The sequence below is a fragment of the Prionailurus bengalensis genome, chromosome E1 (genome assembly GCF_016509475.1).
Source record: "Prionailurus bengalensis isolate Pbe53 chromosome E1, Fcat_Pben_1.1_paternal_pri, whole genome shotgun sequence".
NCBI classification, from domain to species: domain Eukaryota; kingdom Metazoa; phylum Chordata; class Mammalia; order Carnivora; family Felidae; genus Prionailurus; species Prionailurus bengalensis.
This window is the reverse complement of record NC_057347.1, coordinates 4902358-4917961: the sequence shown is the minus strand read 5'-3', so window position 1 is coordinate 4917961 and position 15604 is coordinate 4902358.

Here is a 15604-nt window from a genome sequence, read left to right as displayed (position 1 = left end):
GGACGCTTAACCAACTGAGCCACCCAGGCGCCCCCTGAGTGACTCTTAAAATGGAAGCCCAACCACATCAGTCCTTTGCCCCAAACCCTCCTGTGACTTCCGGTCTCATTCAGAGTCAAGCCAAAGTCCTTGCAGTAACGTACAGAAGCCATCTGTTTCTCTTACTCATCATGTTGTCTGTTTTCCCCTCTAGAACGGGGTCTTTTCTCTGTCTTGTTCGCTACACCAGTCTACCTCCAGTGCCCGATACCCAGGAGATGCTCAAAAACTATCTGTTGCCTTCTGCTGAACGCACCCTCTTCTTCTACCCTTCTTTTGGGGTGAGAGGCAGATGATAGCGCCTCTGAGCGTTTGCTGCAGTCCCAGGCTGGTATTTCCAAGCAGGGAGCAAGAAGATGCAAAGCGGAAATGAGGAGTTGCCCATCAGATCAACTTTGGGCCATCTCGTTATTTATGGAATCCACTGATGCAATTTTGGGTACTCTGAGGTCAAATAAACCTTTTGGTTTATTTCATTCTTGTACCACACTACCTAAATTGAGGCAGTCAAGAGTAAACAGAAACAAAACGCAGCTGCTGCAAAAACTTGGGAATTCTGCTTCCTCAGAGATTTGTCTTGGATAAGTTGGTTTCCTTCCACATCAGGGAAGAAACTGGAGCTCTGCCTCCCTGAGCCATCGGGTGTCTGGGTGTGCAAACCCCACACTCGGGGCTGTTTATTTCCTCCAGAGCACTTGGCTTGAAATGAAGTAATGAGGTTGCCCATTGAGTGGAGGTGCCTTGGTTGCAGAAGAAATTCAAACAGGGATCCCTCCCTAGAGGGAGACCGGCAGACCTTCCCGCTTCATTGTTCTTAATAATGAAGGCAATTCGGCAGTAGGGAAGTCAGTCTCGGGGGCCTGCCCTGCGGACGGTCTTGGGACAAGTGCCCTCCCCCCGCCCCCCCCAACAGCCCTCCCGATTGCCCCCCCCCCCCCCTGCAGGTTTGGTTCTGGGTGACCTTTCCATCCTCCGTTCCTCAACACCACCCCCCCCCCCACCAACATCCCAGCTCCGCCAAAGCTGATTGGACAGTGGTGATCAGGTGACCCACGAAGAGCCAATCCTGGGCTGGCAAGCTCCATAGACCAGAGTCTAGGCCAGTAGAGGGAGCTGGACCAGTCAGTTGTGCTCTCTCCGGAATCCACCAGGGTTCTGAAGGCTCCTCCCGTAGCTGAAGGAGAGCAAAACAAGGAGAGGGAGGTGGGGGTCGGGAGATCGGCAGGGTGATACAGAGAGGAAACAGAGCAGCTGAGTAAGCCAGCGAGGGGCGTGAGAATGGATGGACACTGAAGTAGCTGAACCCACATTAACGATGGGCCGTTACTGCCAAACCCAGCCCCGAAGCTGATGTGGATCCCAGACTCATTTCCATCTCCGGGCTCTGGGAATCCTACCATCCTGGGTCCCGGGTTCAGGAGCCCACCCTGGTCCCGTTCTGGGATTTCTGTCTTCTCTTGGTGCCTGTGCCATTCTCACGATAACCACCCCACCCCCGGTTTACTTACTTCTTGAGCCTACACAGTGTTTTGTCTCTCCTCCAACCACAAGGGCTAACTCGGTACAATGCCTTCATTAACTTGGCCAGGCATCAATACTAAAGAGTGAAGTGTTTAGGTAGGGAGAACTCGTCATCAAAGGGCTTTCTGATTTCCCAAATGATAAGCAAAGCAACAGCTGCTTAATCGAACGTGGGTTCCCCACCTAGACTTAAAAGCAGCTCCCGTTTATTGAGTGCCATGGAATGTGCCTTTTCTAAATGCTTTCCATATTCCCACTCATTTAATACTCCCAGCGCCATGGGGTCCTTCTGTTTTCCTATAGCCCCTTTACAGACCAGGAAGTAAAACTAGTATAGGGCTTAGCTGGGATTTGAACCCACGGAGCGCTGTTCCAGAATCTGTGTTCTGAGGCACTTCCGTACCAACTGCCCTTTCTAACGTACCCTAAATCTGCATTTGCTGCACACCTCTTTTTTCAGTTAATATATTCTACAGATCCACGGTATGGAAAACAAAGCCAAACGGAGCTTCTCTGATTGGAGATGGGGTGTGGGGTGATGCACCTGGAGTCCCAGCCACCTGATCCCCTTCCGTGCCCCCCACCCCGGACAGTGGTCCCTGGAGAATCGCCCCTTCTCTCCTTCCCCACAGGGAGTGTGGTTTGAAAAATCTCAAGTGTGTCTGTTTGTGGGCAGGGGGAGGGAAGCTAGGGCATGTGGGAGATAGGCTTCCAGAGGGACTCTGCCCTCCACGCACTCTGTAGACAAGTCATGTCGCCTCTGAGATTTCAGGGGAAACACCGGTCACTCGCGAGGGGACCCAACTTTCTGTCCATCCCAGGCTGCTGCTTGGTAGCTGGGTCGGGCTGCTGCCAAAGCCTCTCTAGCCAATTATGTTCTTCCCAGATGGGCTGGACGCAAAGGACGAAAAATCAAGGAAGGAGGGAGCAAGATTCACTCTGCCCCTAGCTGCCAGCTCACCAACTAGGCACAGAAGCTACAGTACTTCCCATGCCAGTCATCAGCTTGAACTCTTGGGATTACTCTTCCCCAAATGTGAAGGGTTAACTCTCTCCCTCACTCCCTCCCCTCCCTCTCCCACTCTCCCTCCCCACCCCCCTCCATCTCCCCACCCAGCCCCCCTGTGTGCCTGTGTTTCTCAACCTCCCCTCTTGGTCTGGCTGCTTTCTATCAGGTATTTGGACTTTATCTAACACACGAGTACTGCGTCATCAACCAAGAAATCACTCAATAATTGTTTGATTGTAGTACCTTCAAATCTCCTTTCTGAGAAGTGAATCCTGCTTCTTTCCGTAGACTATGAGGTCTTAAAAACACACTTACACAGAACACAATTCAATTTTTAAGAGCTATAAGGCAGGTTTCCCCACAGAGATCAAAAGCACCACTTCCCGCAGGTGGCAGGCAGGGCCGTCTCTATTTGTCTGTAGAGATAAGAACGGCCGGCCGCCATCCAAGCTGAGCTAATTCCAGAGCACGCCCAGCAGACTTGTGCTGGATGCCTTTTAACAGACTCTGCTGAAATGCATAGTGGCGCTCTCTTGCAGCCTGTGGAAAGCCCTGTGCCCTGGGGCATAGGCACTGAGTGATGGCGTGTCAGGGTCATTTCAAAAAAATGCTCCCCAGGCGGAAACAGGGAGCCAAGTGAGGAAGGGGCGTGGGCAGGAGGACAAAACTATTCAGCAGGAAGGGGCAGTAATGTCTGGGGGCATGTGACACTCCAGCCTCCAGCTCTGCAAAACAACTTCTGACTCGCACCCACGATGAAACCGCTCAAGGGATAAAGGGGTTTTTTTCCACTCAGGTCTCAACTTTGGGACCAGAAGCAGGTCTTCGCCCCTTAATTCTGTCCTATTTGTCCATAAAGGCCCATAATTACGGCAACGGAAGTCAGGTTGTGGGAGCATTTTCTAGGCCAGCACTGAGCCATGTGTTTGCTCACTGGTTCATCCAACCTATGAACCTTTCACTGCCAAGCCTGCTGTGTGCCAGGCTCTGTTTGGGGGTCCTGGGGATACAATGGTGGGTAAAATATAGAAAGTCTATCCTCTCCAAGGGCTCACGTTCAAGTGGGAAGAGAATTAAAAAATGCACAACTAAATACACAATATTAAGCAATGAGGAGCGCTTAGGAGAAAAGTAAAGCAGGCTAAATGGGTAGAAAGTGAAGAAGGGTACTATTTCAGACAGAGGAGTACAGTCTTTAGGATAGGGTGTCCCCTGATGGTAACCTAAAGGAAGGGAGGGATCAAGCCACAGAGAGAGAACAACCCGTGTGGAAGAAATGCCATCGGGAAAGGGGACGGTGTGCGTGGTATGTGGGAGGGAAGCGGGGAACCCAGTAGGTATGGTGTGGAATAAGCAAAGGGGAGAGAGGCGGGACATGAGCTCAGAGAGGTCATAGGCCTGGTAGGAAGGACACAGACATAGAACTTTCTTCCGGTACCACTAGAGAGTGTCGAGCTGAGGAGGGTCTTGATTTTTTTTTTTTTTTTTCCCTTTAGAACAGTTCTGGCTACTGTGGGGAAAATAGAATTGAGGAGGAAAGATGGGGGAAGCCCAGATGCCACCGAGGCAGCAAAGGCAACAGTCCAGGTGACGGCTTTAGCGCTAACCCTCAGGGTGGACAGGAGTGGCCCCGCTGTGAATAGATGTCCAAAGTGGAAGCGACAGGTTTGTTGCTGGATTAGCTATGGAAGAGGAAAAGAAGTCAAAGATGATTCCAAGGGTTTTGGCTTGAGCACCTGGGAGAGGAAGACTTGAAGGCGGAGCTGGTGGGGAGGAATCAAGAATTTGGCTTGACCATGGGTGTGCCCTGCCCCCGGGGCTCTTTCCCAAGCCACCGAAGCCAAGAGCGGGCACTGTCCTGGCACGCACGGGTTGCATCAAATAAAGCTGTGGACACACGCCCCGCCCTCGACACTCTCCAGCAGCCTTGCTAAAGCTGGTGGGAAAGCGTGCGCTCAGGAAACACCTCCTGATCGCCTGTCTCTGGTGGCCAGAGGCGCCTGTGTTCCTGGGCCCCATGGGACTGCAACAATCAGAAGGATGGTTCAGAGCATACCCGGGCACTCAGCGCACAGACAGAGCCTGAAACACACACCCATTCTGCCTGTGAAAAAGGCCCATTTACGTCCTGGAACTTGAGGCTAAGGGATAGGCTTTAGGTGTGCCACACCTTTAGCGGCTACAAAGATACTCTCAGGGAATGCAGGCGGAAAGACATCATCTTCACAATCTCTCTTGGCGTGGCCACAGCTTGAAGGTACCTCCCAGAAGCGAGCTTATATACTTGTCCGAAGCCCTGATTCTTTCACCTGTCATCCAGGGAACACCTCCAGACCTCCTGGTCCAGAGGTCAACAGGGTCTACAACTGCAGTTCCATAGGACTGTACGTATGTACGTATGTTAAAAGCTGCTGCCTGAGAACCTGGCTTCCAATCAGCCTGGAACTAGGTGCCGAGATCACTCCATCTGGAACACACTTGGCACACGCTCAACAACTGGAACCTGTCAAGGGTAAGTCAGGCTACTTTGACCTTAATGAGCGCAAGGGACAACCAAGAGCTAGGGCAAGTTTGAAAGATAAGGGTCCTCTTCTACACAGGGCCACTCCTTCAAGATTGGGAGGGGAAGCTGTGTGTGCGCCAATTCACAGAAAGAGAGGGAGCCGAGCAAAATGAGAAAACAAAGGAATATGTTCCAAGCAAAAGAAAAAGACAAAATCTCAGGGGGAAAAAAAATCTTAATAAAACAGAGGTAAGTAAAATGTATGATAAAGAGTTCAAAATAACTGGGGTGCCTGGGTGGCTCAGTCGGTTAAGCGTCCGACTTCGGCTCAGGTCATGATCTCGCGGTCCGTGAGTTCGAGCCCCGCGTCGGGCTCTGTGCTGACAGCTCAGAGCCTGGAGCCTGCTTTGGATTCTGTGTCTCCCTCTCTCTCTGTCCTTACCCTTTCACACTCTGTCTCTCTCTCTCTCTCTCTCTCTCTCTCAAAAATAATAAAACATTAAAAAAATTTTTTTTAAACAGTTCAAAATAACAGTCATAAATATGCTCACTGCACTCAGCAAGACAGATGAACACAGTGAGAGCACAACAAAGAGGCAGGGAATACAAGAAAGTACCAAAGAGAAGTCACAAAGCTAAGAAATACAATAACTGAAATGAAAAATACACTAGAGGGGTTCAAAAGCAGACTAGATGAAGCAGAAGAACAGATCAGCAACCTGGAAGACAGGGCAGTGGAACTCACCCAAACAGAGCAGCAAAAAGAAAAAGCATTTTTAAAAGTAAAGAGAGCTGGAGAGAGCGATGGGACACCATCAAGCAGAATAACATTTATGTCATAGGGGTCCCAGGAGGAGAAGAGAGAGAAAGGGGCAGAAAAGTTACTTTAAGAAATAATGGCTGAAAACTTCCCTAACCTGGGGGAGGAAACAGACATCCAGGTCCAGGAAGCAAAGAGAGTTACAAATAAGATGAATTCAAAGAGGTCCACACCAAAACACATTATAATTAAAATGTCAAAAATGAAAGATAGAGAACTTTGAAAGCAGCAAGAGTAAAACAACTTGTTACATACAAAGGGATCACCATAAAACTCGTAATAGCTGACTTTACAGTAGAAACTTTGCAGGTCAGAAGGGAGTGGCATGATATATTCAAAATTCTGAAAGGGAAGAAAACAAAACTTCTAACCAAGAATATTCTAACCAGCAAGGCTATCATTCAGAATTGAAGGAGAGATAAAGAGTTTTTCAGACAAGCAAAAGCTAAAGGAGTTCATCACCACCACACCGGCCTTATAAGAAATGTTAAAGAGACTTTTTTCAAGCAGAAAAGAAAACACGTAACTAATAACAAGAAAACATGAAAGTAAAAAATCTCACTGGTAAAGGTGAATATACATTAAAGGTATAAACCACTTATAAAGACAGAATGAAGGTTTAAAAAGTAGTGGGGTGTCTGGGTGGCTCAGTTGGTTAGGTGTCCAACCTTGGCTCAGGTCATGATCTCACAATTCATGGGTTTGAGCCCCGCGTTGGGCTCTGTGCTGACAGCTCAGAGCCTGGAGCCTGCTTTGGATTCTGTGTCTCCCTCTCTCTGCCCCTCCCCCATTCACACTCTGTCTCTCTCTGTCTCTCAAAAATGAAGAAACGTTAAAAAAATTTTTTTTAAGTAGTAAAACTTAACTATAACTATAATAATTAGTTAAGGGATACACAAAATGAAAAGATGTAAAATATGACATCAAAAACATACAACATTTGTAGGAGGGGCAAAAAAATGTAGAGGTTTTTAAATGCATGCAAATGTAAGCTGCAATCAACTCAAAACAAGCTATTATGCACATAGGCTGCTCTATGTGACCCTCATGATAATCACAAAGCAAAAGCCTATAGTAGCCCCACATTGGGCTCCGTGCTGGCAGTGTGGGGCCTGGTTGGGATTCTCTCTCTCCCTCTCTCTGCCCCTCCCAGCTCTCTCTCTCTCTCTTTCTCTCTCTCTCTCTCTCTCAGTAAATCAATAAACTTAAAAAAATTAACTCAAAATGGATTAAAGACTTCAACGTAAGATCCAACACCATAAAACTCCTAGAAGAAAACATAGGCAGTAAGCCCCTTGACATCAGCCTTGGCATTGAATTTTTAGGTTTGACTCCAAAAGCAGAGGTAACAAAAGCAGAAATTAGCAAGTGGGATCATATCAAACTCAAAAGCTTCTGCACAGCGAGAGGAACCCTCAACAAGATGAAAACACGACCTCCCGGATGGGAGAAACTATTTGCAAATCATACATCCAGTAAGAGGCGAAGAAGCTAAAACAGAGAAGGAAGTCAAACAGCTCAACAGCACAAAACCCTACAAACAATCTGACTGAAAACGGGCAGAGGATCTATACGGACATTTTTCCAAAGAAGACACGGACAGCCCTGAGGCACATGAAAAAATGTTCAACATCACTCGTCAACGGGGAAATGCAAGTGAAAACGTCCAGGAGGTTTCATCTTGCACCTGGCAGAATGGCTAGTCTCGAAAAGACAAGAAAGAACAGTGCTGGCAAGGATGTGGAGAAAAGGGAGCCCTCGTGCCCTGTTGGCGGAGACGGAAGTTGGTGCAGCCACGGCAGAAAACAGAATGGAGGCTCCCAAAAGATCGAAGAATACACCTACCACATGATCCAGCTGTTCCGCTTCTGGGTATTTATCCCAAGAAAACAAAAACACGAGTTCAAAAAGATGTCTGCTCAGGGCGACTGGGTGGCTCCGTCAGTTAAGCATCCAGCTTCGGCTCAGCTCACGATCTCGCATTTCACGAGTTTGAGCCCCACGTCGGGCTCTGTGCTGACAGCTGAGTCTGGAGCCTGCTTTGGATTCTACATCTCCCTCTCTCTGCCCCTCCCCTGCTCACCCTCTGTCTCTCTCTCTCTGTCTCATAAATAAATATTAAAAAATTAAAAATAAAATAAAATAAAAAACAAAAAGATGTCTGCTCCCTCCCCCCACGTTCGCTGCAGCATTACCCATAAGAACTGAGATGTGGAAACATCCGAAGTGTCCACTGATGGATGGTTGCAAAAGAAGATGTGTACCTATGTACAATGGAATACTACTCAGCCACGAACAAGGAGAAAATCTTGCCACTTAGAACAACATGGGTGGACAGGTTTTGAAGGGGCTCCGTGTAGCGCCTGTCTGGGACACAGGTGTGGTCAGGCTAGAGAAGAATACATTTTGCAGTCGGGGTCCACTTTCTGAGAATGTGACGCACCGTGACCTTGGAAAAACAGAGTTAGGGCCAAGCGCAGACACGTGTGAGTTTTGCCTGCGAACATGGCGGAGGGGAGGGTGTTGAGTAGAGTCCTTTCAAGGGTCTTACGCTAAGTGAAATACGTCAGACAGACAAGGACAGATACTGTATGATTTCACTTACATGTAGAATCTGAAAAACAAAAAGGAACAGACAAAACAAGACTCATAGATACAGAGAACAGACTGGTGGGTATCAGTAGGGTAGGGGGGCACGAGGTGGGCAGAAAGGGCAAAGGGGGTCAGTTGTAAGGTGACAGTTGGTTACTAGATTTAGCGTGATCACTTAGTAGTGTATACAAATATTGAATTATTATGGCATACACACAGAACTAACATAATGCTATATATCAAGTTTACCTCAATTAAAAAAAAAAAAAAAAAAAAAGACCTGAACAGATTAAAATGAAATCACACGTAGGGCTGGGTGTAGGGCCAGGGGCAAAGAAGGCTAAAGACTGAGCCCTGGACCACGTGTTGGAAAGATGACAGAGATCCAGCAAAGGAGGCTGCGAGAAGCCAGGGAGGCTGGGCTGTGTGGCTGAGGGAAGAGAGTATTTCAAGGAGGAGGCCTGATCAGCAAGGTCAAAAGCTGCTAGTGAACGGGGCAGCAGGACAAGGAGACCCCACCTTGGAACCGACAGGAGGGACGGATATGCATGGAGGTGGTAGCTGACCTTGATAAGGTCATAATCGGTAATCCCAGTATGCACGCAGTCAGCTAGACCTTACCTGCTCCATTTTACAGATAAGGAAGCTGAGGCCGGGACGGGTCTGGTGATGCACCCAGGGCCACGTAACCGGTCAGTGGTGGGGACAGGGTGGGGAGGCGGATGCATCTGGCATCAGAGCTGCCTCGTCGGGGCCATCCAGGCTCCTCACCCCCTGCAGCCCCTGAGAGGGCGGTCTTGAATTTACCACCAAGAGGACAGTGTCAGCATGAGGTGCTCCTAGAAAGTAGCTTGATCCAGTTTGAAACAGAAGCCTGGGGTTTCGTTTTCATTGCTTTTATTCCTTTTTTTAAAAAATAGGAATCCAGGGGCGCCTGGGTGGCACAGTCGGTTAAGCGTCCGACTTCAGCCAGGTCACGATCTCGCGGTCTGTGAGTTCGAGCTCCACGTCGGGCTCTGGGCTGATGGCTCAGAGCCTGGAGCCTGTTTCCGATTCTGTGTCTCCCTCTCTCTCTGCCCCTCCCCCGTTCATGCTCTGTCTCTCTCTGTCCCAAAAATAAATAAACGTTGAAAAAAAAATTTAAAAAAAAATAGGAATCCATTTCTTTTTATTATTTTTAGAAAGAGCGAGAGCAAAAGTGGGGAAGAGGGGCAGAAGGAGAGAGAGAGAGAGAGAGAGAGAGAGAGAGAGAGAGAAAATCCCAAGCAGGCTCCACACTCAGCACAGAGCCCAACACAGGACAGGGCTCGATCCCACAACCGAGAGATCATGACCTGAGCCAAAATCAAGAATTGGAGGTTTTTTAAATTTTTTTTAATGTTTATTTATTTTTGACAGAGAGAGAGAGAGAGAGAAAGAGAGCACGAGTAGGGGAGGGGCAGAGAGAGAGGGAGACACAGAATCCGAAGCAGGCTCCAGGCTCTGAGCTGTCAGCAAAGAGCCCGACGCGGGGCTCGAACTCAGGGACAGCAAGATCATGACCTGAGCCGAAGTCGCACACTCAACTGACTGAGCCACCCAGGTGCCCCAACCCATCTTATTTTTGATGAGTTTTCAAGATGCAGACGTTAGTACCCTCCACCCTTTGGCGTGTATATCATTAACTAGAATTTAACATTTGCTTAAGGGTTTCCTTTTTTGAGATAAAGTTTGCAAACAGAGAAATTAACAAATCCCAAGCTTGGTATGCAGTTTGAACAAATACATACACGCCCAGGTAACTGAAACTTCTACTGAGATACAGAAAATTGTCACCACCCCAGAAAGTTCCCTCCTGCCCTCTCCCACTCTCACCCCACAGGCAACCGCTGACCTGGTGTTTTTCACCATAGACGATTTTGCCTATTCTAGAATTTCACTTAAATGGAATTCTCCAAGCGTGTGCTCTTGTCCGCCTGGCTTCTTTGGCTCAGTACAATGTTTTTGCAATTCACTAATGCAATAGCATTTTTTAGTTCATTTCTTGTTTGTGCTAGTGGCATTCCATCATATGAATATATCACAGACTGTTTATCCATTCTCCTGTTCCCTGCAATAATTATTTTGATAAAAGAAATTATTCCCTAATGCATTTCTATTTGGGACGCTTCCGCTTTTCTGTTAAGAATTCTCTCATCATTTAAGTTAGCAAACTGGGTCTGAGTCACGGCTCTGAGGAGCCCTGTCTTTGCATTCGGAGAAGCCGTGGGTTCCTATTTCAGGTCCAACTGTTACTAACTGGGCTGTTACTAACCCGTGCCAGTCACCTGGCCTTACCGCCCCTTCCTTTTCCCAGCTGAACACTGGGAGCAAAAATATCTCAAGCATGTGAGATGCTTCTCAGGATTAGAGTTGCGACTTCATTCCTTTGCTGGTTCATGTAACAATAAGTAACAAGTGCCTGCCAGGTTGTGACTTTGCTAAGCACTGGGAAAGCATCAGGAGACAACAGCAGGCACCGCCTTTATGGGGCTTTCAGACTGGTGGTGTAGACCGACACCACACTGCACCGTTAATTATTTAATTGCCATTGTGATCAGTGCGGCGAGGGGAGACGGGCAGCTGCTGAGAGCCTGTAACAGAGCTGCCGAGAGCAGACAGAGGAGCCAGAGTTAAGTAAGCAAACGGGAAGCCTTCCGGGCAGAAGGAGCCACAGAGCTCCACAGCTCCCCGGAGGGGTGGAGAGGCCATGCCGGAAGAACAGGAGAAGGCTGTGCAAGAGAGGGGCGCAGGTGTCTATGAGAAGTGGAGGGGAGGGCAGAGGAGCAGAGAACAAGGGGAGAGGCTGGCCAGACTGGGTTTCTCAAACCGTGTTCAAGCCTCAGAGCCACAGGCCGCTAGGGCGGGCGTATGCTTCACACAGGACCATCAGGCGGCCTTGGCTGCTTTGCTCAGCGCCAGCTCCCTAGTGCTCAGCACAGTGCCTGCACCAATTTGTGCAAGGGAGGGAGGGAGGGAAGGAGGCCTGACTTTAAGCAGAGGTTTGAGACTTGCGTCTCGCTCGGGTCGCCGCCGGCTGCAATGGAGAGACTGGGTGGGAGGGACCGTATACGAGGTGCATGAGTTTGCTTGGGCCCCTGGAAGAAAACAGCACAGGCCGGGTGGCTGTGTCCACGGACATTTATTTTCTCCTAGTTCTGTAGATGGGAAGTCTGAGGCCAAGGTGCCATCAGGGGGACATTCTGGAGCGGTCTCTTCCCGGCTTGCGCACGGCCAGCTTTTCACTGGGTCCTCACGTGGCTTTCCACCGTCCCTGCGTGGAGAGAGATCTCTCTGGTATCTCTTCCTGTAAGGGCGGCAGTCCTATCGTATTAGGGCCCCACCCCTGGGACCTCATCTAACTTTATCTCGTGAAAGTCTCCATCTCCCAAAGCCACCAACACTGGGGGATAGAGCTTGAATATACGAATTGGGGAGCGGGACCACGGTTCAGTCCACAACATGGTGGGCGCAGGGAAACCAGTGAGGAGGTTAGGGAAGAAACGCCGATGGCTTGGACTGGGTGTTGGCAACGAAGACAAAGGGTCATGGAGCAGAAAAGTCCTCTGGAATTGGTGGCAGACTTCAGAGGGAGGGAGGAGGAAGAGGTGTCCAGGGTAACACCTAGGTTTCCACAGTGGCATTCGTGCACTGAATGGTGGCCCCTGAAAATGTCTATCTGCGTCCTAACCTATTGGGAATTGGTGAATGGGACCTGTTTTAGAGAAAGGGGTCTTTGCAGATATAATTGAGTTGAGGATCTGCGGGTGAGATCAACCTGGATTACCCAGGGGGGCCCTAAGTGCCAACGATCCTGCCCATCCGTCTCCTTATAAGGGACAAAAGAATGAAGACAAGGACCAGAGAAGGCGTTGTGAAGGGACAGAGGGAGACTGGAGTCACGTGACCACAAGGAGCCACCAAAAGCTGAAAGAGGCCAGAAAGGAGTCTCCCCAGAGCCTTCGGTGGGGAGCCTGTTTCCTGCTGACCCCTGGCTGGACTTCAGGTCTCCAGAGCGGTGGAAGAATGAATTTCTGTTGTTTTAAGTCCCCAGCTTTGTGGTAACCAGCCAAGTCACTCCTAGGCAACTAATCCAAAGAGTAATAGGGTGATGGTGCCATCTGGGACGGAGGGAGAGCTGGGAGGGCCAGGTCTTGTAGGATGGGAGCAAGAGTGTGAGTTTAGATCTAGAAATCCAGACTTCGCGGTCACTTTAGGGTGTCAAGGACATCAAAAGGCAGCAGCCCGGTTCACAGTAAATACTCAACAGCTGATTGCTATTATCATTATTATTTACTTTTGGAGTGCTCTAACATTAGAAGCGATTGTTCCTCTTAAACGTATCTATCTTACTTTCCCTGGAATCTCGGCGGGGCGGGGCGGGGGCGGGGCGGGCGGTAAGCAGTTTGCACCAGGACACAGGCAAAGCTCAGCTCTTCCCTTGCAACGCTCCCATTTGGACACCAGTATTTCCTGGTACAAAGTTCTGTCTGTACCTCTTCCCCCATCCCGACTCCGCAACCACCCAGAGAGTCTACACTGCAAGCAGGCAGGGGGAGCCAACGGAAACAGCCAGCCCCGCCTTGTCCTCCCTCCCTCGCCGCCCCCCCCCCCCCAACCACTACAGAGCCGCTGAGCCTCTTGGACTCCACTGGTAGCAGGAGTCCGCCACCTTGTGGACACCCACCGTCCTAACAGCCTGGTCCTGACTCCGGTGGGGATCAGAGAGAAGAGGGTTCCAAAGTCACTTCACCTTTCCCACCTCCAAGTACTATTCCCACCTTCACGGAATGAGGCTCCAAAAGTCAAGGGTAGGGGCAGTAACTCTTTCTGGTATTGAGAACGGCTGAGAGGCAAGCAGGCAGGCCCTGTATCCAAGTATGCCAGGTACCCCCACGAGAGAAATGGAAATAAGTGACCGTTCGTGGGATAGTCCAGGAACAGGAACAGCACACTCACACACAGATCAACGAGCACAAGGGAAAAACCAAGATGCGCTAGGAAAGCAATAAAAGCCGAGCGTAAGGAGAAGCAGAAGAAAGGACCCCTGGTTCCCACCAGAGGACGAGGGAAGTCCAACTGAGGCCAGGTGAGCTACTCCCAGGCAACGAACGGCCCACCAGGGAATCTGAACAGAGCCAAGGCCATGTAGGGGAGGGATCCCATCGTGGGCAGGTGTCAAGAGGTCTCACGGAGTCCTCCCGGGGCTCACCGGCCTGCCATAGCCAGGCCTCAAGCACGCAGACCCAAACACTTAATGGGCCGTCACGCGGAGACTGGACTCTCGTGTGCTATTCCCCATTGGCTTTCTGTCCTCAGTGTTGCTCGAGCGGGCTTTTCTCCCCGCGGCCACTGCCCCCCACTCCCAGTCCCGGCCAGCATCACGTGTGGGCTGGTCTGCTGCAAGCACCTGCTGGCCAGTCCCTGCGCCTCCTCTGGGCTCTCTCAGCCTTGGCCCGCCCACACCTCCCTCCTCGCCACCCCCAGCTCAGCTCTCCACTGTACTCGGGATAAAACCAAGCTCCTCGACCTGCACCTTTCTCCACTCACACCGGGGCCCCGGCCTTCGCTTCCCGATTCGGGGCCTTCTGGCCTGCCCCGTGGTCTGCATGAAGCCCTGCCCCATACCTCCCTCATCTGCACTCACCCTTCATCTCTCAGTGCCCTCTCCAGGAAGTTTCTAGAAGCCTTTGGAAAAAGTCCGATTTCCCTGTTTCACACATCCCTACTGCAGTCCTACCTGCCCGCCCCTCCCTGCTGTGATCACCGGCCTGTTGCCCTGATTATCGCTCAGTCTGCAAACGCCAAGGGGCAAGGACCCGGCGCTCCTGTTCACGGTCACGTCCTCAGTTGCCAGCATGGCGCCTGATGCAGAGGAGGGCCTGAATAAATATTTAGTGAATGTGTGAAATCAGCACGCTGCTAGGGAGCCGAGCGATGGATAGAAATATACGCCGACGCTACGTCGAACTGTCCACATTCTCCCTCCGTGGGTATAAGGGGAACATCCGGAATTTTGAGGAACATTATTCGACGCAGGTGACTTTCACTGTCAATCAGTATGGGTGGGCTTTAAGGCTTTCATAACGTGGTCTGAGTCTTGCCGGTAGTAGAAATAACGAAGTTTTGGGGTGATGGTGGGGTGGTCCAGAGCCGATGGCCAAGAAAAAAACTCTTGAAAAAGATGTGTTTGGTGCAAAATGGTGATTTTATTAAAGCCCAGGGACAGGACCCGTGGGCAGGAAGAGCTGCCCTGGGGTTGTGAGGAGAGACTGGTTACATACCCTCAGGTTGGGAGGGAAAGCATAAGTCTCTAAGGAATTTTGGAAGCAAGGTTTCCAGGACCTTGAGGGGCTAGCTGTTGCTAAGGAAACACCATTTATTACCATCTAATAAAACCCCAGTCATGAGACCCTTCAGATGCATATCGGGGCCATAAGCTTAGAGTACGATTGCCAGCATATATCTTGGGGCAGCTGAGATAAAGGAAATTGACTTGCAGAATCCTCGAGGTTGGGATAATATTAAGCTAAGGTTCTCTCTTTGCCCCCAGCAAAGTGTCGTCATCCGGGCAGCTGAGCTCCTGGAGGACGGTCACTCTGCCCGTTTCAAGGACTTGTCAGTGGGCGGTAGGCAATAAGGGAATTGAATTTTTCATTTGCCTTAGTTTCCCACGTCGCCACGGCCAGCACTTAAACCCCGTTCCTTTGTTCTCGGGTAGGCAGGCGTGTCCCAGGAATATCACACAGATCCCACCTGGAGGGAGGGGGTGCTGTTAGCCTGTCCTCTGCCCTCCGCTTGCCCCACGCTCCCTCATCAGAAACCCAGTCCCTTATGGAGACCAGGTGGGTTTTGCAAAAGCAAATCAATGCTTGCCACGGTGAGGTACACGTCTGATTTCAGAGACCTTAGGTGCAGTCTTGAGAGCTGGGGGAGGAATCCCTCCATTGTCCTTTCCCGACCCCACCTCCCCGCCCCAACCCCTGCCAACAGCAACGCTTTCCTCACACAGACAGAATCAGCAGACTGGACAGAAGGGTGGAGATCCAGTGCGGTAGACGGAGAAAGGTGGATGGGACAGGATGTGGCACAGGCAGGATTC